Below are 21,575 nucleotides of genomic sequence, written 5' to 3'. Positions count from 1 at the left end.
TATTCGATTAACAAAAATTTTGGTTAGCGGTGATAATGTCGCAGATAAAATATGTGTATAGTACCCTAACAATTTTATAACATTTTTTTTGTGTGTGTGTGTGTGTGTGTCTTTTTTTTTTTTTTTTTTTTTTTTTTTTTTTTTTAAAATTCTAGCATCCTACTTACATACGTATACCACATACTTTTACATAATACATAAGAACATGAAATACATATACTTTTACATACATATACTACATATACACAAAATACAAATACATTCACATACACATAATAACATCCTAATTATAAGAAATACATATAATTTCACACACACACACACACACACACATATATATATATATATATATATATATATATATATATATATATATATATATATATATATATATATATATATATTTCTACCAAAAACTAATATACCATATACATCAAATATCAAATATGCACATAATTTTCACATATAAATACCAAATTCACAAAAAAAATGAAATAATAGAACCTATAGTGGCGGAAATCAACAAGTAATAGCTGGAAAAACTGTTATTCACCCGATGAAGCTACAAATCCAAAACATGGGAGCCATCCAAAATGTCACAAATCACTTCAACAATATTTGCAAGGGTAACATACAAATTAAATTACCAAAACATAGAAATTTAATCCACACATTTTCAATGTTAACATACAAACTAACAAGGAAATTATCAAAGAAATTTTCAAATCAAATTACCTTAATTTTTCAAGAACTTGACTTACAATTTGTCCCAAATCACACCTTAATCCCTAATACCCTTAATATGACACAATGTATGGAGAAATCAAGATGGAAGAAGCAAATTGAAGATGAACTCGGTAGAAGGTGGAACAGGCGAAGGAGAAAAGGGCAGCAAACAGAAAGCAATTAAGAAGAATGAAGTTTCTGCGTGCGTTTTTTTTATCTGTGTGAAGCTTTATCGGCGACTAATAGGTTATTACCGGCGACTCTTATCAATAGCGGCGACAATCTGGAGGCAAGGGTATCGCGTCATTTTTTAGTGAACTATTAGCGGTGACAATTTCAACCTTTAGCGGCGACACATATGTCGCCGGTATTATGTTAGTTCGGATAAGGGACCCTAACCATTGGATTTGATATTTGATCGAACGGTGTAGATGTAACGGAAGGGGAAGACGCGGATTCGGGTGATCACCCTTTAACGACGACGCTATTATCGGCGACAGGAGCTTTTAGCGGCGACACTCTCTAGAGTCGCCGCTAAAGGCCTCTGTCGCCGGTAATAGCGTCGCCACTAAAGAGTGATTTTCTTGTAGTGTAATTCTAGATACCTACTAGCTTTTTAATTTATAAAATTTTTAAAATAGTGTAAACTAGGCGTAATATTATATTTCGTTCTTGATAATCAATCCTAATAAACGAGTTGAAATATAATGAAAATTTTTTCATGTTAAAAGATCAACTAATAAGATCCAAAAAGTCACAATATTAATAAAAGGGCAAATGCAATGGTCATGCTAGTCAACAATGATATGAGGGGTTGTCATAAAATATCCTTTGCCTAAGTTGTGAGCTACTTTGTAGTCATTAAATTTAAGATGGTATCGGTGCATAATAATATAGAATATATGGTCTAAATCAAGTCTCAAGATTCTTTCACTTCCACTCCAATATGACTCAACAATAAAGGAGCCACCCTCTATAAAAGCTGTATAGGGCCTGACTCTTAGAAGCAAAGAAACTCACTTGTGTAAGTAGAAACAACTACAAACAAAGATTTATCACTTTGCCTAAATCAACCAGTAGTACGTTTTCGGATAGTTCAGAAAAATGGGAGGGCACAAATCACAGAGAAAGTCATCCTTCTCTTTCTTAAGCATCTTTAAACTTAAGAAGAGCGAACGAGGAGGAGGGGACGATACTTGGGATGACTCTATGAAGGCATACAAAGTGTATCCAAGTGATCAAGACAGAGCTGGATATTGGGCTGATCCTCGTATTGACAGCAAAGCTACTGTTTTCATTAACACAGTTACAACTCACTGGAATCACGTTGAGGGATCAGCTTGATCATGATGCGGAAGAGTCCGACAATGGAAACTACTTGTACATTATTTAACTTTTATGTTGCTACGTAATCTGTCCTTCAGTTTCAGCCATGTGTTATTTGTTTTATATTGTTAATATCGTTACACTTTGCTTTACATCCATCTATTTCAATTTCTAAGTTGTTGGATACAAAGATATATAGATATTGACACTACTTTATCCAATGGTATATCTTGCGATCATTCAATATATTCTTGTTTCTCTTTCATAATAAGTTTCCATGCTTAACGTATGGGAGATAATTTGTACACAATAATTTTTCTCGATATACAACAATTGGTGTTTTAAATTATTGTACTATACGATTGTATAATGCATAAATTGTTGTGTATCGTAAAAAGCTGTTGTGTACGAATCACTTTTCTTAACGCATAGTTGAGTGTTGGTTAATTTAACGAATTCAATTTTTTATTAAGGAAATCTTCTAGAAATATTAATGTAAATTTTAGTATTTGTTGATGACGCTTTTTAGAAATTGTCTCCTGTAACATGCACGCAAGACTATGCTGTAACATGACAACTCTACATATAGAAACATGTTTTGCTTAGGATGATTTTCATGTTTCTACGTGATATATATGAAAAGCAGTGGAAGGAATTTGAAAATGGGTACAAATACAATCAAAGTTCAGAAGTAATATTTACATAAAATTGTTTATATTTAGCATCCTACATCATATTTTTTCTTAAAGATAGATGGTTTAGTTATGTATCAAAAAATTATGTTTATCTAACCATTTTGAAACCAAAAGGCCTTTTGTATATCAGTATTCCATGAGATTGACTATTTAATTCCCACATAGTACATAAATGATGTTTAGAATACAATGAAAATTAATTGGAATTGCCGTTAAAAAAAAGAAAATGACAAAAATAGTCATTTACACTAATTACATTACAAATTTAGCAAAAAAAAATCGAGTTTGCAAAAATAGCCACTAATTTCGCAGATGAAATAACCCATCTGTGATTTGGGATTTCCATCTGCGAATGTACAAGTAGCTAAAGCACAGTTGTGCTTAGCTGCTTGTACATTCGCAGATGGAAAAGTCCATCTGCGATTTGGGCTTCCATCTGTGATTTTGTCCCGATTTTCCTATATAAGCTTTTTTTTCTTCATTTTTCACACTTCATTACAGAAAAAGTCTCTCTCTCTCTCTCTCTCTCTCTCTCTCTCTCGGGGCGATTTTGGCGATTTTAGCGATTTTTTGAAGAAAATGGAGGATTATTTCAACAATCCCGTAAATATGGTTAGATTTTAACTCTTTTAATGTTTTAACTCTTTATTATTTTATTATTTATTGTATTAGTTATTGTAAAAAAGAAAAAGAAATTATAATGTTTGTGAAAGGGTAATTTTGTTGTATATGATAGTTTTAATATTTGTTATTTAAAAACTTGAAGTTTAAATCCTATTTTGTTATTGGTTGTTTGAATGTACAAGTAGAGACTGCGTAGAGTGTGCATTGAGTGGTTGTACATTTAGTAAAATGGTTAGAATACACTCATTTTTTTAAGTTATTAGTTAAATAAATTGTTAGAATAATGTTTACAATATATTATTGGTCGTTTGTATAGTTGTTGTATAACTTGAAAAATTGTATATTCTTATCGTATAATTGTTTCTATAAATTGAAAAATAGTTAAATTATAGTATGTGCACAATAGTTGTGTGTATATATATTTGTTCTATAAGTAGAAAATTTGTATATATTTATTTTTGAAGTATAATTTTTTTTATAGTATAGTTAGAAATTGTTTGTATTTGTCGTATAAGTTGAAATTTGTATATATTTGTCGTATAACTTGCATAATTGTTAATTTGGTTGTCGTTTTATTTGAAAAATTGTTTGTTTGTATGGTTAGAAAATGTTATTTTATATAATTAGAAAGATAAAAATTGTTTGTATATTTGTCGTATAACTTGGAAAATTATTTTTATATTTTCCGTTTAAGTTGAAAAATTGTTATACTATGTGTACGTTATTTTTTTTTTTTATCGTAAATATATAAATTGTTTATTAATTATTTGTATTTGCATTATTATTATTGTTTATGTACTTATTGCACTTAATAATCATATATTTTAAAAACGAAATATTTGTTTAGTTCTCTAATATGTTTTTGTGTTTTGTGCAGCATGATTTTAATTATTTCAATGTGAAAACAATTGTAAACTTAAAAGGCTCGGGCTGTAATATATGAGAAATATTTGAAGTGTTAGATGGTGTCAGACGTGACATTTTTAGAGATGTCGTATTTGGTTATTTGTTGGATGTCCTTTGCTTACAAGGGGACGGATTGTTGTTCCATAAAATGTTCCTTCATCAGATCCGGTCGGACCCTGTTTTATCTTCAGATGGAATAAAACGGTTATATTTTAGAGTAGGTAATACGAAATTTGTATATGGGCCGGAAGAGTTTTGTTTGATAACCGGCTTCAATTTTGGGAAGTATCCAAAAAACATCAGGAAAAAACAGATATTTATTGCGTGAGCGGCTATTTCCAAACTATAGAAATAGTTCGGTAAAAATCGGAGACCTGAAAACTTTAATTTTAAATCAAACGTTCTTAGAAGTTGACGACGCCGATGCAGTTACAGTATGTTTGATATACATTTTGTGTGAATGTTTTTTGGGAAAAGAAATAAATGATCGGGTGCCACAAGGTTGGTTTTTTTTAGCTGAGAATTTGGATGTCTGGAACAGGTATATTTTGTTTACATTGAAAGTTTTATTTTATTAAAGTTAATTTATATTATAAATAATTTTGTTTTTTTGTTTTGTTAGTTTCGCTTGAGGTAGCTATCTATGAGATTTTACGTATAATGACCTTGAGGATACATGGAACAAGATAAATAAATATTTATCACTTCCTGAGCGTCGTCAAACTTTAAAATACTCCGTCTCAGGATTTACAGCTCCAATAAGGGTATATAAATTTTCTTATATTTAAATTGTTTTATTGTTATGTTTTTTATTTTAATTTTACCTTTTATTACTGTAATTGTGAAAATTGTAGATATGGATATATGAGATGCTTCCGGCTGTTCGTGCATGTGGATTTGTATTGAGAAAAAATAGAGACATGCCTCGGATGAAACGATGAAGTGGGACAAAAAAATTGAAATGGGTTGACGTGAACAAAAATTTTTCAAAGATACAGGTTTATAAATATATTTTTTTATATTATTAATAAACTTCATTATTATACTTTTATATGCATTTTTAATATGTTTAATTTTTTAAGAGGGACAACCATCAAGACAAAACATGTTACCGCGTGATGGTGAGATAACATCTTGTTATTATATGTCATTTCAAGAGTATGTATATGGTGAATGGAAATCAGTTCCATCCCCACTACGGGATCATTTTAGGAGACAAGACGAATCTTCGTCTAGTATGTCGTCCAGTGGTCGCTCTCATGGTAGAGGTAGGGGCAGTGGGAAACACAACCTAGACGAGGTGTTGAAACGGCTACATGCACTGGAGCAGCATGTGTTTATGAACCGACAACCTATAGAGGTTTTTGTTAAAGAAGTGAATAATGAAGAATTTTGGAATGACATAAGTTTTGAGGAGCTTGTAGTATTCCAGACAAAATATGATGAACGGATTAGTCACACGCTACATTATTTTTATAATTTTATTAACATATATGAATATTTGTGTTCATATTTTATATTTGAAAATCTAAGTTGTACAAGATGAAGTGATGAATAAAAATAATACAACTGAAAATATTTTTGATGATATTGAAGACGACAAGGTTGTTATAGATATTACCTTTACGATTTTAATAATTAATTTTTAATGTGTCTTTCGTTAATAAGTATAATGTTTTATTTTTAATGTAGGAGTTGGAGGAGAGGAATGACAATGCGGAGAACAAATTTGATGATGATGTGTTTGATGTAAATGATTATAATGAAGCTAAAGAGGTTCTTATACTTACATTTATTTTTATTTTGTTTTTAGTAGATTAAAACAATTTTTTAATTAGAGATTATTACTTATTAAATTAGGTGACGGACGAAGATGAAGTAATAATTACGGGAAATGTTGATTATTATGATGATTCTGGTGTTGACTCGAAAACCATCACAATATTTGTGTCCTCCTTACACCGAGGTATTCGTTTAGTTTATAAACTTATAATTTTATGTTTATGTGACTTATCTGAAAGATAGAGATTTAAACATTTGAATATTGTTTTTAGTTGCACACGACACTGAAGCAAAAAAGAAGAGCAAAAAAGAAGGTTGATATCAAATCAACAAGCCACGTTCCTCCTCTAGCTTTTGTTATTGCTCACGACTTCTCCGTGTTGCGCATGCAACCTTACGTAGCAGGCAGTGAGATTGTCATCCAAAATTATTTATTTCATTCATATGACGTCCAACATCGTTTTTTTTAATTTCGTGTTAGATAGAGATTTTAGGAGCGCCTTGTTTGGACATACACACGACGGATGGTTGGAGTCATCGGTGAAATAATTGTTAATTTATTATTTTAAAAGTAATTTTTTTAGTCAATAACATAACTATCATAATTTTGTGCTACATATAACCATTTGGTATAGACTATTGATGCAGTGACGGTTTGAGGGTGACCGACATACAATAATGCCTCTAATTTTTTTAGTTTGTCATGCTTTGGAAGAAGGGCATGATTGGAGGGCGTTTATGGCTGATTTTGCTACGTACCCCAACTTCATGGTTGCTTGGTGGGATGTCGATACGCTAAACTTAATTTATTATATTGAAAATATTATCGTTATTGTCATTATGTTTTTGTATTGTGATATAAAAAACATAATTTTTTTTTCTTATCCTTATACAGGTCCTATTGCCGATTCATTCATCCCTTAATCACTGGCTATTTGGGGAACTACGATTTGCATCAATGGAAGTCCATATTTATGACAGTCTCGGTAGAGTGGCTTATGAAAAATTCAAATCTGATGGGACCTTTACCAAATTTGAATCTCGGGTGGCAAATTATTTGGACAAGATTAACTATTGGGCCCGAAGAAACATCCCAATGATTCCATTGAATATGCAATTTATTTATGAAGAAAATGTTCCCCAACAAAGTAGTCATTTGGGAGATTGCGGTGTTTTTGTTTGTATGTTTATGGAGCAATTTGTTTCAGGTCAACCAATATGTGAACTTATTGACCCAAAGAACGCAGCTTTAGAGTTTCGCCAACGGATGACAAATTTTTTTTGGGGGTCGAGTCTTGGTCCTATGTAGTTGGATTATATTTTTGTATATGTAAATTAATGTTGGATTTGATTATTAGTTTATTTTTAGTTTTAACGTTACAACAATTACAACAAATTAATGACCTACTAATAAATTATCAATGCTTACAACATAAGAACGACATCAACATTTGTTTTAATGTTACAAGTACATTGTTCTAAACATAAGTACAAATACAACAATTTATTGACCTAACAACTTCAAAGCTATCAAAACAATATTAAAAAGCTTACAACTTGTAAACAAGAAGAACCAAGAACAACACCCAACTACAAACCAACGCTATCTTCAACGTCTTATTCTCTGATTGAAAAAGCTTATTAGAGTTAGCTACTTTAGCTATTACCATAGATGATTGGTCCTTCTCTTCATCAACCCAACTGATAAACCCGCATTTTGGTCCCTGTGAATTTAAACATAAACAGTAGGATTTGTTGCCATGTAAAAACGAGGGTTTAAATATGAATGACGTTAATAACATGATACCAAATATGGGCAAGCATAAAACAAATTTTCCTAGGTTTTTAGCTGTACCCGAAATCCTAACAATACGTTCACCACCGCAATTGCAGTATGCCATTAGACTTATTTTTCTATTAAATAGGAGTTACTTTCTCAAATAAACTTACACCCATTTATAGAAGAAATTATATTACAGACAATTATGTTTGAGTATGAATTGAACTTGTTTGACTATGAATTGAGAAAGTTGAACTACGAACTGCAGACAAGTACATTGTGTTGTGTTGTCTTGTCTTGTCGATTAATGATGTTTGACTATGAAATGAATTGGTTTGACTATAAATTCAAATGTAACACCGAAATTTTTCAAAACAAAATTTTCATTTAAAATCGATTATCTCTTAAACACTTTTCATAAAAATTCCATTTTTGTTTAAATTACAATACATGACTTTTTAGTCAATCAATTAATAACCCAAAATCCTCTAAACAAAACGCTTCCTCTGGTGTGTACAATCGAGCCGATGCCGTCCCGTGATCCTGAGAAAACCTGAAACATATAACACTAAACACTGTAAGCACGAAGCTTAGCGAGTTCCCCAAAATACCACACACATATTAGCCACTTGAGGCTATAACTCTGTGGGCTTGTGGGCCCTAACTCTGTGGACCTTCTGGTCCTAGCTCTGTGGACCTTCCGGTCCTAACTCTGATATACATACAGCATAAGTCACATAGAAATAATGCAGTGCAACACATCACATAGATGGCATACAAGATACTCTATCACATAACTCTGGTTACCTACTCAAGATAAAGTATAATGAAAAGACTCACCTGGCACGAAGACTCATCCTCTAAACACGCTGCTGCTAAACACCGACCTCTAACTATGCGTCAAATCCTGAAATTGCCACAATTAGACACTAGGATCAATCTCTCACTTATTAGGTCCAAAGGTAGACCACCTACTAGCCCACTAATGCACTAAACCCACTGGGCCCACCAAGGCTCAATGATAAATAGGCCCACACACGACCCAAAATCCAAACAGAAAGGTGAACCCAACCCGAGGGCCCCCAAGCACAAATATATTCTTCCTTGGTCCAAGACTTTATTGCATGAAGTCCAAACAAGCCAAAATTAGGGTTTTGAGTCTAGGCTCACTACGCCCAACGTAGTTTAAGGTACGCCCAGCGTACCGCGTAAACTCCACGTCCAACTTAAGTGCATGAGTACGCGCAATGTACTCCTTTGTACGCCAGAGTATTCATCTACGACAATTCTCATTTAAGGGTCAAACTTGACAACTAGGAGAAGAAGAAGGGTTAAATAAATATACTCCAAATTCCCGGGTGTTACAATTCTCCCCCACTTGAATTAGATTTCGCCCTCGAAATCACTCCTTAACCACATGTGGATTTAATTCAATCTCTGAAAGATACCACCGAATGAATCTCATACCACACCAAAATCTTCCTCCATGGACAACCGAACCCACACAGAACTCCCAAAAACCAAACTAATCCAACCACTCTAAGACTGATATGCTCAATCCCAATATCTGGAAACTCTAGTGGCCTGTCCCGCCTCCAGACTGCCTACTCAAACGATCAGCATTATATTCGCTCCTCGAATGTCAACCCTGATAACTCACTAATCCTCTGACTCTCATGAGACCAAAACCCAAATATCGGCTACCGTTCCCTCATACGAACCCTGCTAAATGATCCAATTCACGCCCCAAGAATAGAAAGGTCCAGACCTTACTAGGGCTTAAACACCCACTAACTGCTATTTGCACCCATCTAAAAGGAAACCCTAACACTTTACCCTCAGAACACAAAATACTAACCATGATCGATCAGAAGTGTCCTCAGACATCACTCTCATAAGCCTCAACTTCAATTCCCATATCCCTTTTCGACACCACACGAGGTCTGAATTTAATCCAAACGTTGAACCTCCATGGTTACCCATCACACGATCCAAAATGTCTCACTGAATTCCCTCTCATAACAACTCTCTCTGCCCAGTGACGTACAAGTCACAAAGTTCTCTTTACTCCAAATGGATACTATACTCTCAAATAGAATCGTCTCATGTACCCCATGGTATTTCCCGTACCAAACGAACTGACTATGGTCTAAGATATCGGGTGACAGCAATAACTCCCCTCTTAACACGAAATTCATCTCTACATCCGAAACTCGTACCGTGTACCTGACGCATCACCACAACCAAACTCAACTTGAGAGTTTGGGGCTGCCCCAAAGTTGGAATTACTCATTCCAACAAAACACCTATCTCTTAACTCAGGACTCGCAACCTGCACACAAACTACCTCTCTAAATCCCTTTGGTTGCGACAACCACAACTCAATTTGAAATATAGCGATTTCCGACAAGTATGGAGACCCCAGTCTCGCCCCTGGTTCGACCGCCAGGCTCCCAAAACTCAATAATTAGGGCTATTCGAGCCTAAAATTATCATGTTTCGTGCTCTGATCAAAGAGTATACCCTCATAACCACCTCTCACTGACTAGAGAATACTACGGCTCCCTGTAGTATCATAGCACCCTCCTCTGACTAGTAAGTACTACGGCTCCCCGTAGCATCATCACACCCTCTGACTAGTGAGTACTACGGTACCCCGTAGCATGACCACACTCTCTGACTAGTGAGTACTACGGCTCCCCGTAGCATCACCACACCCTCTGACTAGTGAGTACTACGACTCCACGTAGCATCACCACACTGCTTCCATTAACTCATGCTCCGTGATCTAACATAAATAGATGCCCACACTCATCCAAATCGTGCGTCAATATTTCTGCCAACAACCGCCAAAACCAAAACACTTTTCTCCACTGCAATCCTCATTTCTAAGTACTCCCTTTTAATGCCAATACCCGAAGGCTTCCACTGGAATCATAGATACTCGATACACCACTTGCCGTCATAAACTCAAGACTCTTAAGATTAATTCGGAAATCAGGGAATTATACTTGGATCCCTCGAAACACCATTACAAAACATTACGATGTCCTGCCTCAACCACTTATCTCTGACTCTCAGCGTCATGCAGATACAACAATACATTCCCTCCGAATTTCGTAATTAATCCTTCATTTTACCCAATGCGCACCCTCGGTGTATCCAAATACTCCATTGGAACACGGAGAAATCATTAACGTTTCAGAACACATTGATGACCACCTGAAGTTCTTTCCCTTACTACTCAAAACCCATACAAGAATACACATACCGACCCGGGAGTTGGCTGCCCAATCATCTTCTATATACCCCAAAGGGCATATAACAATCCATACATCGAACCAGAAGTCATCAATTGCCAGCACCCTCCCTACAAGCTTACCACCTTGAACATCCCTAATCACCACCAGATTCCTGACCAATGGCTACCTGTCGTGGAGATACCCGTCCTTCCTCTCAACGTACTTTGTGTATTATTTCGCTCTGCACCTTGCCTCGACCACCAATAACCCTGGTCTCATGAATTTGGACCGCACATCTCTATATCTAGATCTCTAACCGTCCTTGAGCAAATCTCTGGTCCCTTCAATAAAAGCCCAGTTCTCCCCCACTTAGGGTTCAAACCATCACTAATTGGCGCAGTAACAATCTATCCCACAGATAGTTTCTACAAGAACATCACACATACTCTTGGAAGGTGCTGCACGACGCCCCATGATCTCCCCACATAGAGATCAAGCAACCCCAAATACCCTGAATCTCCGATGAAGTCCTCAAGAACTTCTCATCACGACTGTCTCTAGTCCCTCCAAAATCTCATACCATTCACTACCGAACATCTCAACTGTCTAGTAATAACCCTGACTATCAAACTTGAAATACTGAATCATCATACTCCTCATCCTCGACTTCTCAACCAATGTTCCAACGTGTGAATCCTCACAAGAACAGGAACTCCATTCCCATACTCAAATACCCATCATAGACAAAAAGAGCCACTGCCCCGATATACCCTCCTGGATCACTCATTGCTATAATTAACATACGCCCTACTACACTCAAACAAGGTGCATCCTGGTCCTTGACCATCTCAGTCCGCACTGACAATCTACTCATGATATATCATATCTCACGACAGACATGCTGCCAGATGCTCTGGTGAAAGATCGTCATCAATGTCAACCCGCAGAGTTTACTCCTAACCCCAAAACTGAAGTCTCATACCTCTTATGTTTCCCATAGGAAACGAAAATAGCACCACTCAGGTCATAGAAGGTGAAATCTCTTCTATCAGCTGATTGCTCATCTTAGGCCGTAATTCTCCATAAAAGCCATCTCTACCCATCCTTGAGCCTTGCGACTCTCTCTGACATCTCACCAAAATATACCTTGGAATTATCTCGATCTCCCTCTCAAGGGATGCTTCTTTGAACTCATTCATCATGGCCTTCTAGCCTCATACTCTATCGTATCTGATCTTTACCAGATCAATCATGAATAGATAACCGAAGAAACACCAACATCATTTGCTATGAGTCATGGTACTCATCCCAGGACATCAACTCTCAATCTCCTACAACACATGGTACCTGAACCATGACATAACTCCTCAATCTGCTACGGTGCATGGTACTCGAACCATGGCATCACTCCCTAATCTGCTACGATACATGGTACTCGAACCATGGCATCACTCCTCAATCTGCTATGATGCATGGTACTCGAACCATGGCATCACTCCTCAATCTGCTATGATGCATGGTACTTGAACCATGGCATCACTCCCCAATCTGCTACGATGCATGGTACTCGAACCATGGAATCACTCCTCAATCTGCTACGATGCATGGTACTCGAACCATGGCATCACTCCTCAATCTGCTACCATTCATGGTACTCGAACCATGGCATCACTCCCCAATCTGCTACGATGCATGGTACTCGAACCATGGCATCACTCCTCAATCTGCTTCTTAGATCCCCCGGTCTACTCCCTGTTTCAAGTATGGGTCCTCTGCTTTTCGTAGTACGGACCCATACTACCTGCCACATCTACCCATACTTTCCACACGGACCATCCAGAGTTCCTAAGTAGCTGCTCACTTCCTCAATCACCAACGCCGCCACACATGCTCGCTCCCCAGCGAGATGCTCTACTCTATCAACGTGTTCATTTGACTATGATCACTCCTTAGGATCTCCCTAGGTTCTCACACTTCTCCGCCATCAGCTGCTGAAGAACTCCTAACGATGCCAACCATCTACCTCCTGAATATCGTCATATTCACTTGGTAGTTGTCTCCCATCATCGAGAGTTCCAGAAAGCACAAAGAAAGCAACATTCGGGCATCGAAGTACCTTTTTCCAGCATGTAAAAACCTCCTTAGATTGCTATCCACTCGCTCTCCTCATACTCGAAGGATACCACTGAACGCGAACAACTTCGCCCCACGCAGGCATCTGGCTACTCTCTCGGTAGACTCCTCCCATGCTCATCTAGGTATCCCTCCTAGATTACTCCTCTGCTCAAAATCCTCTAAACATGGGATCCCTGCTGGATACTCTTACACAACAAATACTCGAAGGCACATCACAGATAACCGCAACTCCTAGGCTTAGGCATCACAAATCAAGCCACTCTAGTCCTAAGATATGAAATACCTAGCCTATCTCTAGCATGCATAGTATCATATATCATATCTCATAAGCATCTCATAACACAAAGTGAGGGTATTTTGGGAAATCACCGTTCGGGCTCTGGCGGATTGTACACACTACTCTTTCTCATTTTCTCTTTGAAACTCTTATTCATTTTTAGAAAAGTCATTTCTTTGAAAAACCTTCCTCAATCCTCAGTCTGAGTCCAGACTTACCCGAAGGTGCATCCGAATCCCTCAAACCAAGGCTCTGATACCAACTTGTAACACCGAGATTTTTCAAAACAAAATTTTCATTTAAAATCACTTATCTCTTAAACACTTTTCATAGAAATCCAATTTTTGTTTAAATTACAATACATGACTTTTTATTCAATCAATTAATAACCCAGACTCCTCAAAACAAAATGCTTCCTCTGGTGTGTACAATTGAGCCGATGTCATCCCGTGATCCTGAGAAAACCTGAAACATATAACACTAAACACTATAAGCATGAAGCTCAGTGAGTTCCCCAAAATACCACATATAACACATTTTAGCCACTCGAGGCTATAACTCTGTGGGCCCGTGGGCCCTAACTCTGTGGACCCTTTGGTCCTAGCTTTGTGGACCTTCCGGTCCTAACTCTGATATACAAACAGCATAAGTCACATAGAAATAATGCAGTGCAACACATCACATAGATAGCATACAAGATACTCTATCACATAACCCTGGTTACCTACTCAAGGTAAAGTATAGTGAGAAGACTCACCTGGCACGAAGACTTATCCTCTAAACACGCTGCTACTAAATACCGACCTCTAACTCTGCGTCAAATCCTGAAATGGCCACAATTAGACACTAGGATCAATCTCTCACTTATTAGGTCCAAAGGTAGACCACCTACTAGCCCACTAATGCCCTAAACCCATTGGGCCCACCAAGGCTCTATGATAAATGGGCCCACACACGGCCCAAAATCCAAACAGAAAGGTGAACCCAACCTGAGGGCCCCCAAGCAAAAATATATTCTTCCCTGGTCCAAGACTCTATTGAATGAAGTCCAAACTCCAGGCCCAACTCCTAAAGCCCAACACAAGCTTAGCCCAAAAACCCCTAGAAGGAGATATGCATGGCATACCCCCTTTGGTATGCTCAGCGTACCCAAACGCGCATGGATTTGATCACGGCCTCAAAGGACTACGCTGCGCATTGCTAGACTTACGCCCAACGTAAGTCCCTGACTTACAATTTCTCCGATTTCGGTCTGAATGGGTTAAGAAAAAAGCTAAAAACTCAGATCTGGACATTCCTCAGTCTCCCAAACCATAAAGTCGAGAACTTTAGGCCTTTGCATTGCTAAAAAGGTTATAACTCACTTCAACCTTTTATCCCCTTTTCTCATTAAGACCAAAGTCGTGCATGACTCCATAACCATGACCAAGATTGGATTGTTATAGCTTTACAACACACATATAACTGAAATGGGACAGATCTAGGTCCATGGAGTCCCTTTTGCTCATAAAGTCTCCACCTTTGGGACTTAAACCCTACAAATGGACCATGAAGCATAAAACAAGAAGGTAACGAAAGCTAGGAGCTTTTTACCTCAGAAAGAAGCTCCAACCCATGTAGAACTCATATCTACTCTAGCTCTCCAACTTCAAGCTCTTCTAATGGCCTCCTCTTCACCTTTTTCACCTTGAAATGGCACCATCAAGCTTAAAAACACAGACACAAGCCTACTACGGGTTTTCTTCTCTCTTAGGGTTCCCTCTCTGAAGTATGGTAACTGGGGGAAAGGCCTTAACATCCTTTTTATAGTGCACAAGCAAGAATTAGGGTTTTGAGTCTGGGCTCACTACCCCCAGTGTAGTTTAAGGTACGCCAGCGTACCGCGTAAACTCCGCGTCCAACTTAAGTGCATGAGTACACGCAACGTACTCCTTTGTACGCCCAACATAATCATCTGCGACAATTCTCATTTAAGGGTCAAACTTGACAACTAGGAGAAGAAGAACGGTTAAATAAATATACTACAAATTCCCGTGTGTTACATCAAAAAGTTGAACTATGAACTGCAGACAAGTATATTGTGTTGTGTTGTCTTGTCTTGTCGATTAATGATGTTTGACCATGAAATGAAATTGTTTGACTATGAATTCAAAAAGTTGAACTATGAACTGCAGACAAGTACATTGTCTTGTCTTGTCTTGTCGGTCAGTGATTTTTGACTATGAAATGAACTGGTTTGACTATGAATTTAAAAAGTTGAACTATGAAGTATGATATGTAAAGAAACACTAATTTCAATATAATTATAATTGCATTTGTGTGATGATTGTAAAACACTTACATTGCTTGTGAAAATGATTACTTACGCCGAAAGAAGCTTTTCTCAGCTACCAATATTCTTGCATAATCTTCAAAGAACAAATCCTAACACCTTCACAACCATTAACATAACGGATACCGACCGCTTTCAATTTTGTTTTGTGGCTTTAGGTTGCGTGGTATAACATATTTCTTTTATTGAGTTATATAATATTTCATGGTAATGTATCTTGATTACTTTTTACTTATCACTAATATATGTTTTTTCTTATGTAGATTTGTACCTTCCTTAGGTGCATGATACCGTTGATATATGTGGGTTATTTACCCCTTCTTGGGAGCTATCTGACAACAGTGTACTTTGTAGTGGCTTTAGATGGAAATCATGAACCCCTACTCTTAGCAATTGGTTTGGGAACCTTAGAGTGTGAAGAATCATGGAGATGGTTCATGATGAGGTTAAAAGATTGTTTAGGTGAGGATACAGAGGTTGGTTTCATAAGCAAGCTATGTGATAAAATAGAGTTTGGTGTTTAGAGTGCCTACCAGGATTCGTATCATGGATATTGTCCTAAAGACAGAGATCGAAAAATACGTGAGTCTGTCTGACATAACAATACAGAAGTCGAATCGTTGTTTTGGAATTCATGTAATGCATATAGCATTCATGATTTTTTACTTGTGTCTGGAAAGGTTCCAAATTGCATGTAGGAAACAACCTTTCTACACCTTGCTTTGGAGTCCAATTTACTGGCTTGACGATATAACAATTTCGAAATGGACATGAGCATTTTTCCCAAAAGTACGTTACAATTTTAAATCGATTGACGTCCCTAAAATTTTGCAAATTATATCCACACGTGAGTTTCCTATAACAACGATAATTGAGTTAATTAATACGTTGATACAATCAAAGTATGTTGAATGTGCTGAAGTGGCGGGTAAGGGAGATTGTTATATTTAGTTTTTTTCTTGTGTTATTATTTTTATAAAATTATCAAATTGTCCAGGGAGTTTGTCTGGTGGGTTGACCCCTTATGTTGAGAGTAAGGTCCAAAATCGTGTGAACAAGTCTTATAATTGGATGGCAAGACGTTTGTATGGGGATACATTTGAAATCGATGACAATTTTGCCACCACCAACCTACAACTTGAACGAAGGGTATGTAGTTGTGGGAAATGGCAAAAAATCGATATACCATGTGGCCACGCTATAGCATGTCTAAGAACCCGTACGTCTGAAGCCATTCACAAAATAGTTGATTACACGTTCATTAATTTCGTGTATCGACTTGCATATGGATATGAGTTGGTGAATACTATACCATCACATGTGCTTTGGGAAATACCAAATGAAACGATGGTCATGTTCCATCCCTCAATGCAGTAGCTATTCATGTAGCCCCTTTATATTTTATGTCATATTATGTATTAGTTATTTATGTACCCCATGTTTATTTTATGTCGTGTTAATTATTTATGTACCCCGTTTTTATTTTATGTCGTGTTATGTATTAGTTATTCATGTACCCCATTTATATTCTATGTCGTATTATGTATTAGTTATTTATTTTATGTCGTATTATGTATTAGTGATTGAGGAAACAACATACATTAAAAGTAAGGGACATTTGTTAAATAGTAACAAAACATACATACAACAACAATCAACTTAACTAACAAAAAACAAATAACCTAACCAACATGCATATTAAAAATGAGGGACATTCTTTAAAAGATTCCATGCATCTAAGTGGGTAAACTCGCTACCATAATATTCAAAACGTTATAGTTCCAAAGCCACCTGTCGCAGAATGTCTTCATCCGTATTTGCATGATCATTATCCAACTCGTTATAAATACATTGAAATTGTTTCACCTTTATTTTCAAATCCAGAAACTTCGCTTTGACATCTCTTCTTCTTTGATATTGTGTATGCCCCATTAAATGGTGAAACAAATGACAGACACGAGACCAAAATGATCCAGCGCGAACTTGTGGGGGACCCGGTGGAAAATCCTCCTCTACAATTATAATCCAAGCTTGAACCAAAGCGTCCTCCTCTTCATTCCTCCATATATGTGGTACAGGTGAGTCGATAATTTCAAGGGGGAAGTAATATGATACAATTAAAATGGATATTAACAACTTTTTATAGCGACTCCTTATTTTCCCGGTGCAATGGCCTGTCAACTCAAGTACCAGTGTATTGTGTTGTCATTCGACAGGGATGACTTGTCAACTCGAACAGTGATATGTTGTGTTATTAGTATAGTACACTGCGTTCTTCAGTTAATTTTGACTATGAATTGCAGACATATTAGAAGATTGGACTGCGATTTTGTGTATAAACGACTATAAATTGACATTAAGTTAAATAAATAGTTTACTAAACAACCAATACAGCTGTTCAAATATTGTTTTTGAGATTTTATTCTCTTTGTTGCAATCAAAATTAGTTCTATATCATGGAGCAATGAAGAGTTCTTGGTTCTTACACGTGCTTATATTGATGTGTACGAGACAAGCAAGTTGAACGATCCATTGTTTTGGACCCGTTTAGCCAATATTTTCAATCCTGAAAACCGAACGACTACAAGAAACGATCGTGATGAACTAGACATCTTAGCAAGATGGTATGAAATGAAAACCGAAGTTCTATTATTCAACGATCTTTATACCAAAATTGAAAACACCCGTTTAAATGCTACTGAGGAGGTCCTCTTGGAAGCGGCTAAGGAGGAATACAAGTCATCAAGTAACGGGTTGGAATTCCAGTTTGAAGCCCCTTGGAATATTTTGAAATATATCCTGTTTGTTTAAAATCTATTTCAGTTTATTATGTGAGTTCACCTTTATTTTCATGTATTTTGTATGTATTGGATACATCTTCTATGTTTAATTTCAATTAATAAATGCCCATTGCATTAGTTTTCACAATACATTAGAATACATTACTAACAAGAATTCCATGAACCATTACAAACATTACAACAATCACATGAAAAACAAGGACATACTACAAACAAAGAATTAAAATAAAACACAAGTCCATGGGTTATTATTAACGGAAAATAAAGCGGTCTACATGAAATACTGATTAGTTTTTACAACCTTCGACACTTCCTCATATTCGAAGTCTCTGCCGTCACGGTCACAGATGTAAAAATCTGTAACAACTTCCAAGAACTCTTATTCGTCCCGAAAACGAAGTTTGGTACTTTTTGCATAATTACACGCTCGATTGAACCATGTCACTTCTTCCTGTACATCCATCCATTTAGTAACAACATCTGATTTTTCATGTTGTTGTCCTTGTCCCATCTCATGGTTGAACAAAGCTGTTATGTGAGTCCATTCATCACCTACTAGGCAATGCGGGGGAGCAAGTAACGATACACCATCCTTAACACTTAGCCATCATCGTGTAAGAACCAACACCTCGTTTGTCATCCATGGCTTTTCAGAATTTGAACTAGGTACTTTATTCGAAGAAATTGCTGCATTCAACGACATTTCTAAATATGGGAGCTCGTTTTGTTTTGGTGATTTGGTGTTTGGTTTTTAGATCTTAAACATCTATTTATATAAATAAATACAGGACTATGAATTACAACTTTGACTACGAAATGGTTGCATTTGGACTACGATTTTCAGCTTTCTGTAGTGACTTATCATGTCAAACAGTCATTTATGTCTTGTCACTTAAGAGTTTCACTATGATTTGCAGTGACTTGTCATTACTGTCTAGTCATTTCAAAGTTGGACTTTTCATTACTGTCTAGTATGTATAAATACTACTTATAGCACTAGTTTATTATAATGTCGACCTTATTATGAGTTCCTCACACAAATTTGAAGTTTTTTCATGCAACAAAGTAGATTGTTACTACTGTGATTTAGTCAACCATTTTTTACACCCTCTTCAGTCAGGCCATCTATGTCAGATGAAAATTTTGAAGAATTGAAGAAGGCTGAAGAATAACAAGAAGAGGACAAAGAGTCATCCCAACTTCTCACTCAACGTGCTAATGATATTGCATCGGAATGCAAACAAGCTCAACAATGGATAGACCTCAATAAAAACAAAATCAAAGAGCATGAAGATTGGATAAAAAAGAGTAAGAAGGCAATCAAAATGACTGAAAAATGGCTTGCTGAGAAGGACGAGCAGTTGATACACATTATGGTGCAAAAGGATCGTTTGGAAGACAAAATGAGAATTAGGGATGACTATATAACAACGGAGAAATAGAAGTACCCATTGCAGTTCCCTGAGTTTAAAAATTAGTTACAAAATTGTTGTAATATTATCATGATACAGATTAGGTTGCAAAATGATCGTTTGTTGTTTTTTTAAATAGCATGTTGTAATTGTTAAAATCTGCAAACTAAATTTTATAATATAAAAGCTTCATTAATTGTTATAATCTACAAACTAAACTAAAATATGAAAGCATAGCAATGTCTTGTAAGATTTAATAAAAAAATTACAATAGATAATAAGTTAACAGCTCTTCATTTCAAGGTTGTTTTATATCAAAATCAGCGTCATAGGTTTGTGAGCAACTCGCTGAACCCCCAATATTAAATGTCATTTCTACAGTAGAAATTGTGTGACGTGCTCCATTACCAGACGCCCTTCCAGTACAATTGTTTCTAGTGAGTCCTAGTTGACCACATGTAGAGAACTCTTTTCTAATTGGACCCTCGCCTTGGGATGGAATGCGGTCTGTGTTTCTTGGCCTGCATGGCTGACATTTATCCATTATAAGTGGCATAACAATCATCAAATCATCGGGGATCTCCCATTCGGATGGCTTTGGCAGAGGGTTTATTGATTCCTCATATGTTTTCCTCAGTGTTTCGGTAAAGTAAGTATTTAATGCATACCTAGAGCAGTCTTGGTAATTGTTGACTGGTAAACATCTTATGACATGACCACAAGGTATCCCATCAACTTGCCAATGCCTACACATACATGTCATATGCTGGAAATTAACAATCACATTTTGTGCCCCCTTTTTGACCTCGCATTTCGTATTTGAGATCATGCGAACATCCCACTTAGTAAAAGTTTTTTTGGTTTCTTTTACAATTTCATCAGCCCAAGGGGTAAGTATTGTTGTTGCTTCCGCTAAAAAAACAGGCAACATGAAGAAGTTAAGATCAATAACATCAAAATTAATAAAACATTAATATTAAAAATTTACTTAATACTTGCAAAGTTACGTCTTTGAAACCACCATTGTTGCATTGTTGCACGAAAAAAATCGATCAACATAAGTATTGGCACCTTACGTGCGTGTCTAGATAATGCATTTATAGACTCCGCACTGTTGGACGACATAAGATTGTATCGGTTCCCTTTAAAATGTGCCCTTGACCTAGTTTTTGGATTTATACTTTTTAAGTACTCCAATACTGGTTCTTTTGTCTTTTTCATAACATCCATGGCAGCATCAAAAGCATCAACTGTGTACGCCCTACAAGCCTCCCAAAAAATTCCTTTAACTGTGTTACTCTTCCCGAATCTAGATACTATGTTGAAATAAAAATAGGCACAACATATTCCTTGATGAGCGTGAGGAAAAATGTTGGCAACGAATGTTGCTATAGATGGAGACCTATCAGATATAATTGTAAGCCCCTGCATATTTCCTATGCAATCACGTAGTTTTTGAAAAAACCATGTCCAAGAATCGGTACACTCATTTTTGCATATACCATACGCAACCGGTAATATTTGGTTTTGTCCGTC

The sequence above is a fragment of the Lactuca serriola genome, chromosome 7, assembly GCF_051521515.1.
Source record: "Lactuca serriola cultivar US96UC23 chromosome 7, Lser_US96UC23_V15, whole genome shotgun sequence".
Lineage (NCBI taxonomy): Eukaryota > Viridiplantae > Streptophyta > Magnoliopsida > Asterales > Asteraceae > Lactuca > Lactuca serriola.
The sequence above is the reverse complement of the archived record's forward strand: the minus strand, read 5'-3'. Positions refer to the sequence as shown.